The 15,645-nt window shown below is 43.0% G+C and overlaps 1 pseudogene; it reads right to left on the minus strand.

Moving 5' to 3' along the window:
• Positions 1–6,925: 6,925 nt before the first annotated feature.
• On the minus strand, positions 6,926–9,997 carry LOC138061521 (coagulation factor X pseudogene; annotated as a pseudogene).
• Between the last annotated feature and the right edge of the window lie 5,648 nt (positions 9,998–15,645).

Raw genomic sequence — 15,645 nt, forward strand, 5'->3', positions numbered from 1 at the left:
TTACCAAGGCAGTCAGGATAGCTCTTCTGTCTTTGCAACTTAGCTATGCTGCTCAAATCCTGCTGGCAATTGCTGGGAGTTGCAATGAAGGAACCAAGTGGTGAATTTCCCCTGTAGGGCCGTATTTTCATGGCTCTGGCATTTTTGTTGTTACGTGTGCACTGCCCAGCCATGAAGGAGAGGATGGGAAACTCTTCCCAAGCCTGAGGATCTCAGTTGCGCACGTACACACAGTCTGCAAAAAGGGACCTAAATGAGGGGCCGACAGAAGGACCTCCTCTGCTGCTCTGACGGGCACCGGGGTGTCAGGGCGGCCCTCCAGCATGGCACAGGACGACAGCAAGGATAAAAGCAGCTTAGGGGTACAAGTCAGGTCCTTGCCAAACCCAGATCAACAGCACGCTGATGTACACATGCTGGGAACCACAGCAAGGGTTTTGGCTCCCAGCTCAAGCAGGCTCCCGAGAAGGGAAGGAAACCATTTACATGGTCAGAGCAACAGCCACTTAAGGGAAAAGTAGGTTTTTATCTGTTTGGCGTTTTATTTGTATGGGTTTTTTAGACATATAGAGATCGCATTATGTTTTCTTATCATATATACCCCAAATTATTCTTTGAGCATGAAGTTCTTTTAACAAAGTCTAACTGATCTGGCTGTTCATGGGTAAATCCCAAACTAAAACTTCACTTTACTTCAGCTGCAGCCTGTAAGAACAGATCCGGCGAGTATGCAGCCACCTGAGTAGGGCTGGCACAGACCTTGTGCCTCACCTAGGCCTGTCCCTGCTCATTCGGGGCTGATGTTACAGCTCATGTCAGGGACTCCAATGCCTTCAGAAAGTAATTAGCCGCCACATGAGAACTGCAATGCGGGAGGCTTTTCTGCCACTCTCCACAGGCATGTTGCTCCAGAAGTTCACTCCAAGTTAAAACCCTTCTGATAGCAAGACTAATTTTATTCATAGCCAATTTCTAACCTTACATGCTCATTTCTCCCTCCTTGATATTTCTGCAGAACTGATTAACATACATAGCCTCCCATCCTCTTTGGTTGACTAAGAGTCAGGCTCTTCTTAGCAAATGGGCTCTCCATGCTCCCCATCGCTCCCCTGAGGCCACAAAACTCCCCTGTCCCAGTGGAGGCAATTTTCGTGGCCAGGGGTGGTGGCAATGCTTTTCCACACTGTTTGGGCCGACCATCCACACCCAAGTGCCTGTCAGCCAGGATGTAGCCATATTCCCTTTGCGGCTGGTGTTTATGCATCTTTGCCTTCCTGTGACAATGAACGTCGATCACCCTGTGCATATGCGGTACAGCAAGCAGTACGGCAAGCCTGGCTCCCGTTTGCACACTGAGGGGAAAGATGTGTCACCACTTGATGTCAGCATAGCCCCAGGACTTTGCAGAACCCAGCACAAAAATGTGCCTCTGTGCAAAAAAAAAATGTCTTTAAACAAGCTGTTTACATTTTGCAAACCTCTGTCAATTAAGGAACTCTTGTAGGCATAAGGTAATTACTCCAATTAGGTTAATAAGAGCAACACAGAGCTTCAGAGGCTGTATTCTCCCCAGAGCTTAGTTTGCATGTTAATTTTTTCTTACTTTGTTTGTTTGTTTGTTTGTTTGTTTACAAAATACACCTTGACTGAAATGCTGTGTCCTTGGGAATGGGTTACAGTGTACTCACTCATGTATGGCACTGACCTTCCTTTTTTGACATCGATATTACTGCAACAGGCCTTACTTTTTAATTTTCATATTATTACGGAATACACAAAAGGACAGGATTTTAAAAACACAGTCCTTGCCTCACACGTTTCTGAACGTTACTGGAGTGAGGGAGCATGAGAACACAGGTGCAAAAGAAGCAATTAGGAAGAGGGAGGGCTGAGAGTGGTGGGACAAGTGGTTGGGGCCGTGACAAGGTGGAAAAATAGGATAGGGAAGGGAAGGAGGGTGGGATCAGCCTGCAGGAAGGGTATGAAGTTTAAGGGAGCAGAAATGATGCAAGTTTGAGCCCATGATGTGCCATGCTTGGTCTGTAGCAGGGGAATGGCATCTCTGACACAGGGGAGGGGAACACCTGCCAAGGCAAGAGGAACCGGTCACAGCTTTCATTATTGTCGTCAGCTTGATATATATTTATCAACCTCCGTATGCTTATTATCCCATTTTCACAATGTACTCTTCTTGTGCCCTTCCAGAAACTCAGCAAAACTCACGTCACTGAAAACAAGGCCATAGCAGGGGTCCTTTCAAACCCCTCTGCTCTGAGCCATCTGTGCTGGAGATGGTCGTGTGGAGTTTTTTTTACTCTGCCTTCCCTCCTGCCCCATTTTGCCACTGGCTGCTACACATGCTCCTAAAAAAAGATGTGAGATACCCTCTGTGATCGACTCATGTGCTTGTAGCCCAGTTGCTTCTGGCGCTCAACCTACCCCAGGCCACGCTTGTCTCCCCACGTAGCACCGGGCTGCGCTGTGGGGATAGACCCGCAATCTGTGTGACAGACAAAGAGCTGCTGAACTCCACAGCCCTGTCACCGCCCTTGGTAATCCCCTTACAGCAAAGTACTTTCTTCTCCTCCACTTCATGACTTCTTCGTTTTCCAGATAGGTCACTCTTCTCCCACCTCCTGCCTGATAAAGCAAAGGCAAAAACTCCCCCGTGCCCTGACTGCCATTGCCTCCCTCAGAGTACCCATCCTTTCACCTCAGGCATCTCAGGTCCACTAGCCTCCACTCAATGAGCCCTGCACACGTTGTTACTTCTCCTTCCCCAGAGGCAAGAGCCCTGCAGAACCTGCAGATAGGTCACAGCAATTGCCACCAGCTCCAAAGAGACTGAGAGGGCACAGGTTAGGTTTTACTGTGTCCTAACTCGGTAGTTCTTCTGCCTGAGGGGTTGATTTGTATGGCTCTGTGTCAGAATGTGGTTTAAGAAGGGAATTTATGGGATGAATGTATTGTGGAGCTGCAAGTGTTCTTTGCATAGATGAAGTGGAAATGGAAGCAGGAGATTCACAAAGGAGAGCTGGGTTTTTTGAATTAAAGAAGAAGCTATCACTTGCAAACACCTGTTTAAGAACAACAAAATGTCAGTGCATCCCTCAGGTCAGACTAGTCATCAATCAACCCAAAACAGGTGAGTGTGTTCATGTCTAGACTTGGTCAAGAGCTAGTAATGCATGATGCAAGTTACTCTCCTTTACGTACCAAAGTACACGCTCCTTGTGTGAAGCACATTTATCAGCATGCATGCCTATAAGCAGGTCTCAGTGGATACAGAAGCTACACAACTGTCAGCTGCCAGCAGAAAGGAAGCACCTACCCCAGAAAGGGTTAATGCTCAGTGAGGTTAAAGTGGGTTATAATTCAGGGGAAAAAAAAAAAAAGCAGTTTTTCCTGCCATATCCGAAGGGCATTGTCATTTCCAAAAGCTGGAGGAACGTGCAGTCATTTTGGAGGAGAGTCAAAACTTCCATTCTGGTTAGCCTATAGATTGCAGGAATTCCTGGGGGAGTGGGGCCAGGGGGAGGAATATAGCCCGGGGAGGTTTGAGTCTCTCCAGTGGCTGCTGTTTCCACAGCAAGGGTTTTATTTGAGGATGCAATCCCAGCCACAGGGTTGTGTAAGCCTCCTGAGAGCTTGCGCGCGATAAGGAAAAACATCTTTTAGGTAGATGCAAGCTCTGACATCTTGTACTTCTGTGCACCAATTGCTAAACCTAGTAATTGTTGTTAATATTGCAGTCATTAAAATAAATTCTTCCTTTACTTTTACCTTAGCCTTTCTTTCCCTTTCCCTCCCTCTTTTAGCTGAACATCCTTTTCCTATCAAAACTGCAACCCAAAAAAGCAAGAACAAAACAGCCATAGCTGGCAGAGCATATGCACAGGAAACACCATATTACTTATGCACTTAGGTGTAGCTTCAGTGCTAGATAAGGGATTTCAATACGATGGTTAATTTTGCCCTGTGATGCACGTTATCCTGTTCCCCTATGAAAAACTCAGAAAAAAACACTCTGGAGTCTGTTCCATTTGAATGAGGCTTGTATGATTTTTCTCCCTTTTTCTCTGACAAGATCTCCCTATTAGCCTAACCTGGACCTCAGGGGAAAATTGCTAGAGGATGGTCTACAAACAAAACTAAATACAGGATTTTCCGGCAAACTCCTGGGACGCTGACACAGTCAGAAGTGGACAATGAGGAAATAAGAAAGTGCTTTGAGTTCACCTTCTTATGGTCTGCTCTAATGGTAGGAGTTTGTCTTTCAAAAGTCACTTAAATAAAACTGGTTTTGAGAGCTTGTTAATACAGAGGTTTAGATTTCTTATCAGTGGTGGCTGAAATACTTCCCTGAGCTTGTCCAAGTACTTTATGAGTTTCTCCACCGGCGCTCAAACCCCTGCTTCTGAGGTGTCCCTGACCCACGCCTGTTCCTCTTTCTATCTGTCTGACTGTAGCCCCCGATGCCATGGGCAGGAGGCCCCGCTGACGCCGGGTGTTGCGATTTAAGGGGTTGCTGTGACCAGCAGGTCACTTCCTCTGCAACAGATATAACAGAGAAGAAGCCCTGTCCTGACCTCAGCAGCTCCAGCCCAAAGCCTGAGAGCTTCCAGGTATGGTCCCAGACAGACATAACTGGGTGGTCGACTTGGTTCCTGCTGTACCCCTGACTCCTAAACTATGGGAGATGTAGACTCTGTGGATATGTGCAATTGCTACACCTCTAGATTGCATTTGGAAGTGGACTTCTGTATTCATGACAGGAAAAAAAAATCCATCCATATTGAAAAAGGATAGCACAAAGCTTATTTATCTTTCAAAGTAAATCTTCCAGGATGGTTTGAGTTGCAACTTTTTCCTCTCTGTGAGGAATTACATAGAATTTAGACAGAGCACAGAGAGTGTGATGTGTGCCTTGGTATACGTCTCCAGGGAGAACTGCAAATTTCTGTGTGATTAAGCAGCTAAGATAAGTGTCCCTGCAGATAGAATTTGTTTTTACCTGGTAATGAATACCTCAGTAGGATGAGGAAGGTGTTTCATGTCCGCAAACACAAATCAGCATGTAAGGAAGGGGGAAGCTCAGGTGACTGATTCCACTGAATGCACGATGAGCAGTGATCTAAGCTCATTGAAGGTTTCTGTGCCTTTTGGGATTGATTATGAGTAAATCAGGTTTGCTGCAGAGTCAGGATAAGTGGTAATTCAGGACTGGTTAGGAGGAAAGACGGTCAGCAACAAGGGAACTGGTCAGCAGAGCAAGTCGTGTGATGGTCTCTCTGCAGTTGCTGGGACATGACTGTGACCAGCAGTCCCATATATCAGGTTCAGATCTCAATGCATAGTTTAGGGCTGAATTATAACTAATTAATGTAATGGAGGTCCTATGGGAAGTCAGGCCAGGTTAAATCCTTTCAAGCAGTGATGTTAAGGAGTCAAATTTGCAGCCATCGGGGGCTGAGCTTTTAACCTTTTCAGGGTCTTATATTAGGGATTGAATGCTACAGCCTGCAACATGGTGTGATTTCTTAGAAACTCTGTGAAGGAGTTCATTTAGCATTCCTGAAGCTGAGGCTAGGATAACAGGGAGATATTGTCAGGGAAAAGGGGGGAAAAAATACAATCCTCATTCAAATAGGACAGACTCCACAGCGATTTTTCCGAGTTTTTCAAAGGGGAATAGTATCTCAGGGCAAATAAAGCCACCCTATTCCTTTCAAATTTATCAACATGATAAATGTTGATGACTTCTGCACTCATAAACTGGACATTGTGAAGCCAGGGAATGAGAAAGATATTGCACTCATTCTGCTATAATATCATTATAACACCTCACCATCCCCTCTCATCTAAAATATGCACTGACACACTTTTAAGGGACACCATAGAGTACTTCATATCTCTGTTAAGACTCAAACATATAAATATCTAGTATATCTTCTTAAGTACCATTGAACTGCCTGAAAAACAGGACTTTTTTCCCTCTGCAATGAAAAAGGCAGACAGAGCATTTCAGACTCAGTTGATTAGAGAGAGTCAGGCTTTTTTTTGGTTTTGAAAGACAATTTATCCTCATAGATTTTAAAACTCTTCAGTTGTGAAGAATGCTTTATATGAACGATGACATAAGAGAGTTCTGTAATTCATACGGGGTGTGCAATACATTCACTTTATTACAGCCAAATCATGAAATGAACAGTGATGGTGAAGAAAGTATCTCAGAAGGAAAGCAAGAAAATATTAGATGGACAAGAGTGATTTTGGTGACTGTAAGCAAGCTTTACCAGTTCAACTAACTAAATCTAAGAAGGCATTTGTTTGTGTGACATGCTCAGTTATTTAGCCTCCTCTGCATTTCCTAGCTCTTTCTGGGTGCCTATATGCGTGTGTGTGTGTACATATACGTATATATTTATTTATAAATATGTGTGTGTGTGTGTGTGTGTGTGTGTGTGTGTGTGTGTGTGTGTGTGTATAGAAGATCAAGGGGTTTGCCCTGAGGCTACTCTGATACTGTCCTAATTTGTAATTGCCCTAATCTGGTTTATTTCTATAAAGCAAGTACTGACACATAAATATTGACTTAATTCCAACTTTCATTGCAAAGGGAGAGGGATTATCAGCACGACCAAAGCCTTCTATAGACAAATTTGGATAATTACAGCAAGAGAAGATGGAGTTCCTAAACCATCTTGTTTGAAGAAATTTCATTATTGTCCAAAACCAGAAAGTTCTGTTTTGAAGTCTACGCACAGCTTCTGAAAACACGCATTAGCTCATGAAAGAATAGATGGCATCGCTTAACAGAAGCATCAACTATCAGCATTTTAGCAGGTATATTAAAAGGAAGACAGCATTATTCAGGGATCAGATCTGATGGCTGAGACAGTTAGGTTGATTAAATATCAAGCCATTACAAGTTTTCGGTCAAAGCACTTCTTACCCAAGGTAGGAACTTTGACAAGTTGGCGTATATTCCATATTTTCCTGGTATTCCACATCCTTCACCTCAGGTAATGATGCCAGTAACAAAATAAGTGCTATTGTACTCGGTTACATGGGGGCCTCCTCCATCTCCCTGGCAGACATTCTTTCCATCTTTATCATAACCAGCACAGAAGAGGTTTTTTGTGACCAAACTATGAATGGTGGGCTTGCAAGTACCCATGTCTACATAAGGGATTTGAAGCACTTTGATTCTTTTGACCAGCCATCCACGTGGAAAAGATATTCCCAAAGCCTCTAACAATTCTGGACGTTTGGTTCATCAGAACTTCAGTAGCAAAGTCTTCTTCTGGAGGGCATGCTGGGATAACGTACTCAGAAAACGTTATAGGTTGCTTTAATTTGATAAGGGCTACGTCACTATTGTAAGTTTCTAAATCAAATGTGTCATTTATAATTATTTTCTCCACTGTGTGCATTGCTTCACCTAGTTCTTTCTTTTCTCTGTCCACCTCCCCTGTGTCAGACTATTAAAGGAGTTGTTAATACTAGCAAGTCTAAACACCATTTCAATAGAACAAGGGACCAAAGTTCCTTGCACTTTGTATAGGCATTTGTACAGTACAAGTAAGACAGACCAGGCCAGTAATCTGACGTAATAGCATTTTATACACATTTTGGACAGGTTTAGATGACTATCAAAGTGCCAAGCAAGTAGAGAATCTGGGCTTTGCTTTCAATACGATGTTCTCAGTGAGAACTTTCATATGAAATTTTGGGCTCCATTATAACATTCCCAGTGGCACTCTCATGACATAAAACCAAAAGCCCCAACACAGACGAGAAGGACCTTGCCCCTTTCATTTGTTGAGCAAAATAGTCAAACAGACTTAAACGGAAATATATATTCATTGTCTTTTAAAACTTTAGCATTCTGAATTGCATAGGAAAATATAAGAGTTAATGCATATTTAGTTTTTCCTAAACTTGTATGACGTCTGCTTGGGACTTAAACGGAAAGGAACCTGGAGTTTGGACAAAAATATTCTTTGACTTACTCTTGTAGGGTAAGTGCAATTTTTGTGACTTGGAGCATCAGTTGTACGTTCCTACAACTTTTGATACTTTCTGATAAATTACAGTGATAAAAATGGAATTTGAGGTTTCAAGTGTGGAATACGCTTCCAACTAGTATCTATATGTTGTCAAAACATTTGTTTTTAGCATCTGAATGCTGCATCTGGAATTCTTCAAGGTTTGGCCAACACAGAAAGTTGCACAAAAGTGTAGTGTTAGACCAATTTAACTAAACCAGCTCAATTTTATTTACCAGCATACTTCCCTGACTTAAACCTGGCTTTTACCACATACTACTCAACTAGGCTAAGCCAGGCTCAAAGAAGCTATCCATGTACAAAGTTCATGCTTTTCATTACTAGTCAAGGGACAAAATGAGGCAGTGGAGAGATTTAACAAGATATGTACAAATCCAGGCAAGTTCAGTATTTTGCATATGGAGTCTAGAACCCAGGACAGTTTCCTTGTAGCACATAATTTTATAGTAAAGGGACAAATTACTACCACTTCCCAACAAGAACCATAGGATTTTTAGAATGGATAGTGCAATGAGCTCCAGTAAGTATAAAATACTCATTCAGAATTGTCCCCCGACAAAATAAGCCACCATACTCATTACTTAGAACAGCCTACAAAGAGAGGAAAAAAAGCTGAAGTACAAAAAGATATATAAAAAGGAATCCTGAACAGCTGGCCAAGATTCAAACAATTTTCTTAGAGCAGAACTTTTCACATGTGTTGTCTGACAAAAACATCCTTAGCTAAGAGGCAGTGACAGTTACACTCAAGCAGAGCCATCACAGGGGGAAATCTGTCAAGACAGACCTTTTTCTTCACTCAAAACAGAGTTTATGCATTCAGCTCTTTTACTAACAGCTTTTTGTTGCTATTTTTTAAACACATTCAGTTAATATTGTAAGAACGCTATTCTTGTTTGGGTTTTTGCCTCAGTCTTGGTCCTAATAGGAATTCCAGCTATTTTTTTGACATTACCATGTTGCAACCTGAGTAGCTGAGTGGCTGGCAGGGAAGAGGTCCCTTTGGGAAGCATGGCTTTACATCTAGTACCTGACACTCTGCTTCTGCCCTAGCCCATCCTTTTCAGCATTTGCTTGATGCTGAAACATCCTCATTCCAAGCAGGAGAGCTGGCTGTCCAGAAGAAACACAGTACTCAAGAGAGTGGAATGATCACTCAAAATGTTGACACCAGCTTATTCCAGCACACCTACTCCTTCCTCCGCTACTATTCAGACTTTACACCTCCATCTTCTTTCTGCATTGCTGTCACCCTCAGCATGCCCGCAGTGGTGGTCATGAGCCCATAAATACATCGTGGTTCTCAAACGCCCTGACAATTGCCTCATAATGAGACTTAGTTGTCCCATCAATCACCACGCTATGTATAGCAATGAGTCAAACCCATTGCTTTGGCAAGCAGGCCAGCTGTGCGGTGGTGTCCTCTTTTGTCTTCTGCATCATTAACATGACTAGTTCTGGTCTATTCTGGTTTATTAGATCAGTACTGCTTGGAAGAGTTGGGAAGCCTGCATCAAATCAAGCCAGGTTCCCTTGGCAATGGAGGGCCCAAAAGTTTATGTATGTTCAACACTATTTCAGACAACTTTCTGCATGTACTAAACGTTGCTCTGAGACAGGTCCACCCACACCGGCACCCAAACTGAGCGAGCGATTGTATTGACAGAGCATGAGGAAGAGGTTTCTCCTTAAGGTGTGAGGAAGGTAAAAGTACGGAGGAGGTACGCTCCCATCAGGGAATGATGAAGAGAAAAAGACTATGTTAAATTTAATATCTGTAGTTATTCACTTACTAGGAACTTTAAATGTAGCTTCATACCTAGAGGAACACAAGTTTTGTTGCCATTGCCCAGAGCATAGCCAGCAGCACAGGAACATTACTACTCCTTTGCGTTCAGCTTTACAGAACTGTTCACAGTCGCCATTGTGGAACTTGCATGCATTTGCATTTGGCTTGCAAAGCAGACAAATTTATAGGCAAGTTACAAATTAATGCCGACTTCATAAAAGCACAAGCATTTCATACAACGCTGCTCGCAAGCGTTGGTCAAAACCCCCATCTTTTGCGAAATTCTTTGCAATTCCTGTCAAAAGCCTTAGTAATAAGAACGATCAGAACGATCATTACTAAAAAATTGCAAGCTGTTAACATTAGGGAGACCACTATTATTTTACTTCTTATGCAGTGACTGTTTCCAAGCTATAACTAGCAGATCTTTGAAGGGAAAGGCAGAGATAATCTATACTCCCCAGAATGACCATCTTACTAAGGCAAAGACGAACATAGGTGGGGGGTAAGAGGAGGGAAGGAGAATAATAAATTAGCAACAACTGCGGTAACAGTAATAAATAAAATATTGGACTAATAGTAGATCCTCATGTCATTTCTTTTCCATCCTTGTATGGTTCATGTTACTCACCTCAGCTCAATCCTCGACATTATAAGGTCACAGTCAGAATCTGAGAGGTCTTTTCTGCACTGTCTAACAGTGTGAGGGCAAGCAGAAGTAAATCAGTCCTAACAGATGTTGCCCAACCTGTTTTTACAGATTCATGATGACATTCCACAACTCACCTATTAAGCAGTCTATTTCACTGCTTAACTGGCCTCATATTGTCTGAAAAGTGTTTCCTAATACCTAACCTGAGACTCCCTCAATGCAGTATGATGTGATGACTTCTTGTCCTAGCTGCTTGTGCCAGTGAAAATGGAGACGACTTCATTCCCTTCCTCTTTTATTACATATTTTACAAAATTCCTTGGTTATGCATTGGAGGACCGAGGGTGAAATGTTTTTTTTCCTACCCGATTGCATCCTATTTATGTTGGACCCCTGTTCCAGTTTCACAACACTGTCTTGAACTCTAATCTTGTCTTCCAAAATTGATGTTAGCCCTTCCTGTCTGAAATCAGATACAAATGCAGTGAGTAAACACTTTCTTCTGCCTTTCAAGTCATTGGAAAATACTGAAGAGCAGAGGTCCTAAAGCTCACCTCTGTGGAGCCCTGCACTCTGTATATTCTTCCATTTGACAGTGAAGCACTGACTAGCACAGTTTTACAACCAGTCGTGCACCAACCTTACCGTAGTTTCATCCAAAAACATGTTTCTCCATCTGCTACAATATCATATAAAATGATGTTAAAAGTCTTCCTAAATCCGGAGATCTGACATCTACTGCATTTTTAACAGCCACTCAGCTGGTTATCCTGTTCTCAGAGGAAATGCTTAGAGGGTTTGATATGGTTTGTTCCTGTCTAGTCTAAGACAGCAGTTTCTTTTCTCCTTGTTGGGCCAAATAAAGCGATTGTTTAGTGATGAAAGATTTTTTGCCCCACTGGGAACAGACTAACAGTCTCCTTGGTCTCTCTTCCAATATCCATATTCTTAAATCAGACCTTGATTTATTTTCATGTCTTGATTATCTTATTTTATGCCTTAGCCTTTCTGGTTTTATGCCTACACGTTTGCTATTCTTTTATACTCATCCTCTGTAATTTGATCTAATTTTACTTTTTCTGTACTCCCTTCGGGAAGTCAGGTTATGAAAAGACTCATGATTTTAACTAAGATGATTTCTTCATATGAATCCTCCTGTTCTTCCTCGATCTTGAGGATAGTTTGCACGTGCAACCTAAACACTATAATTTTTTTTTAGAAGTAGCCAAAATCTTCAGGACTCCTTTATCTCCCTTAGACTTGTTTCCCTTGGAATCATAACTGTATTTTTTTTCTCTTTTGAGAGTATACTGATTTTATTCTCTTGTCCTTTTTATTTACTTCTTCCATGAGCTCTGTCATTTTACTGTCACTGTTATTAAAGTCATCTTCCATCTTTGTATTCACAACCACTTCCAGCCTGTTGCTTAGACTTGAATGTAGAATAGGCCACTCAAGGTTGCTTTCCTACAATTTTATATAAAAAAATTGTTCTTCAAAGATCCTGAGAACCTTCAGGGTGCCCCATGTCCTGCTAGGTACCTCCCACCTGATCCCTGGGAAGTGAAAATCTCCCTCTTACCATGTACTTTGGATGATTCAGGTATTTGTTCAGCTGTGTCCAATCATTCCTCTGTCATAGCTGAATGACTTTTATAGCAAAATTAACAATCAAGCATACATCATCTCTGCCTTATGATACACTTACTCTGTAGAGCAGCATTTACGCTCCCATCTGAAAGGCACAGGTGGGACACTTCCTCAAGAGAGGGCTCAGCATTTGTATTGAGACTTACACAAGCACATTGGGCAACAATGCGGAACTCTAGTTCCCCTCTGCACTATTAAATGCCCTGGGGTTCCTTTTGTCACCCAATAGCTTATGAATTGACATTGACAATATGGGTTATTTAAATCTCACATTTCTTGAGGACATGAAGACTAGCATGTCATTTGTGCTGTCAGTTTGAAAGCACTGTGTATTGACATATGAAACCAGTGTTTTACACTGACAGAATTGTTCTAGTTCTATGTTATTCCCCTAGTGACTGAGTCATGGATACTATAGAAGGCAAACAAGAGCAGTGTGGGTGATAAAGCAATGCTACTAAGTTTTTAGCGATGTCATCCTGCTCCACAAAGCACAAATAATGGCAAATAATTACCTGTGTGGTTTAGGCGAAGCTGCACAAAGCCATGTTAAAGCAAAGGTTGTACCTGCCTGCTCCTTCTGAAGAAAAAGGAGGACACTGGGAAGAAGCCACACTATCCCACAGTGACTTGCCATTGCTCTCCTCTGAGCTCACTGAGCGTCGCTCACTGAGTGTCTCTCACTGTTTTCCCTGCAGGGCTCAGGGGCAGCTGCTAAATGAGAAACATTACAGTGGAAAGGTCAATAACTCATGAGAAAACACAACTTCTAAGAGCAAAACGTGCGCTCAATGTCAGCCCAGGACAACGTTAAAAAACTAAAGGCCACTATGTTGCAGCAATGCCACCCTGATATCTTGCAGGTGCTTTGCCCTCGCAAAGCCCCTCTTAACCATATGGGCAGCATGGAGCTGGGTTTGGCACCCATGTATGTCAGACTCCTTAGGAAGAGGAGAACCAAGGCAGGTTCTGCCTCAGCAGCACGGCATTAATAGTGTGCTTGTGTGGTTAAACTGTGTTATGTTATTGAAACTGCACAGATATTAGGCTGCCACTGCTAGGGTAGATTTCCTCTGCAGGACCATGGTCTACCACCATCCCTGTTCTCCATGCCAATTGTGGGTGGCTGTACACCTTCAGAAAGTATGGAGCAAGCCTCCCTAAAAGAGCCTTACCAGCCAGCTTTGGAAACACTGATTCTAAACCAAGAGGGTAAGAAAGAGCTGGACTAAGCTCTCTGGCTAGCTGTTGTTGGGGCCCTGTGGTCTGAGGCCCTGTCTGTATCAGATAATTGTCAGCTGTGTTGTGTGAGTCAGGGAGGGGTAAAGAGGAAGAAAAGCTTGCTTGGTTTTGCTATCTGACATAGGTCACATGCAAGACCCTACCAGTCACCTTTTGCTTGTATTCCTAGCGACAGTTCTGGTTTACCGTACCAGCCTAAAGAACAGTTTCACTAGCATAGCTGCACACCCTCGGGTATGTTTTGCTGGTATTGTCTAGAAGCACAGAAAGTTGGGGCTGGCAGAACTTCTAGAGATCACCTATCTCAGCTTACTGAGTGAACAAGCATCAGTTTTACCTGTATTATTCTTGGCTTGTTTGCAGAGGCTCCAGCAACGGAGCTTTTTGAGAACTTGGTTCCACTTGGACACTGCACCCACAGAAGGGTGTTTCCCAGCCATACCACAGGATACCATAAAGAAGGTCAGCTCGTCCACTTTCTTTCTCGGCAGCAGCATCCACTGTAGCTACAGCACTCCTGACAGCTAATTCTCTCTCCTGTTCTGAAAGACTACTAATATTTGAGACTTCACAGCCCCACAAAGAAAACAGAGGGCTTTTCTATCACGGTAGTAGCGTTTTCCCTGCGATCTCTCCTGAACCTTTCTTTCTGCAACTGAGGAGTGCTATGTCTTCTTATTTCCACCATGAAGATCCGATTAGTCTCTACATCTCTGCAGCAGCCTTTTGCACATATGAAGGCTACTCCTATGTTTCTCCTCAGGCCTTCCTCTATTTTCATCTAAAGAAGCCTCATCCTTTAAAAGCCTAATGCCTCATGCGCAAGAGTCCCTTGCCCAGATATATTATCTTGGACTAGGTCTGAGCAATGTCATGCCTTTTTACTTTTCATATTAGTCCTTTCCTAAGCCTTAAATTGATACCACTCTTTGCTTAACATCCTCCCTTTCTTCCACATCCCAGGACTGGCCTTTCCTTGAAGGCTGAGAAAGCCTGAGCATCAGGGGCAGCTCAGAGCCTCGCTTTCCACCACCCTTAGTGAATGTCAGCTCTTGCCCAAACCAGCAATGTATGCTCATCCTAAGGAATGCTAGTGTTTTAAAATCTGCCACTTTACACAGCAGCTGTGTGCCATACTACTTGTCTAGCTTTTTTGATCTCTTCTAACTTTACTAAGTGTGAATTGCACAAAGTAATTACATAAATATGTGTGCTTTTATTCTTTCTTTTCTTGCTGCCTCTAGAGTTGGTTATTGGCCTTGGTAAAGAGTTCAAGTAAAATGGCATCAGTCGGAGAAAGGTGCAAGCAGACAGTTCACTCATGCCACCTCTGCAGTGTGGCAGAGACACTGCCATAGAATGAGGAATGAAAACAAAGCCCTTGAGCCTTGAGCATTACAGGCACCATGGCACAGGATGAAAGGTTCTCTGGGAACCAGTTTCAGATCTGTATATGATAAACTGATTGCAAAGACCAAGGACAAAGTCTCCCACACTCTACAGAATAAATAACACTTCTCTTCCAAGCATAGTCATGCTGCACACAAAGATGGACTTTTGTCTCTCTTGCATGCTCATCTGTTAAACCATCTCTGTTCTTGCTCTCAAGGTGCTACTCAGGTTGACAAGTACATATATACATACCAGCTAGTAAAACCCACAAACGGCTACCATTTCCAGAGGGAAGCCCTCCCCTCAACCACCTTGACATAGTCCAGCCTGTGTTTCACTTTCCTGAGGTAAAATAATGCCCTTAGCACAAGTACTTACATAGGATTTGTTTGTAGCACCTGGGCCTGAGGCCGTCCATTTGAAAAGGGATGTTTCACCCTAATGGAGCACAGGACAGGCTACAGGTGAAGGGGGGACAGGGGATTAGAAGATACAAACAAGAATCCAGTGGACAGACGTAGTCAGAGAACTAACATTGCTGAATAAATATTTAGGTAAGCCCACTGAGAGTTTACACAGGTGGAGGCCATCAAACTGGAGTCCTTCAAGCCAGCAGTTACTGCTGAATGTAGCAATACCTTGTGCAGAGGTACATGCAGAGTTGTATTTCTAGTTTTTCAGACTGGTTTTCTCAGAGCACCTGCTACAGGAACCTAGCCAGGGCCACCTGAAGTCCTAAGAGATACATAGCAGAGGTCTGGTGAGGTTCACTGTACCTCAGACAAAAGGGGAGCATATTGGACAGAAGGAATCCTGGAAGGGCCACTAGGATGGTTAGGGGACAAGGG

The sequence above is a fragment of the Struthio camelus genome, chromosome 1, assembly GCF_040807025.1.
Source record: "Struthio camelus isolate bStrCam1 chromosome 1, bStrCam1.hap1, whole genome shotgun sequence".
Taxonomy (NCBI): Eukaryota; Metazoa; Chordata; class Aves; order Struthioniformes; family Struthionidae; genus Struthio; species Struthio camelus.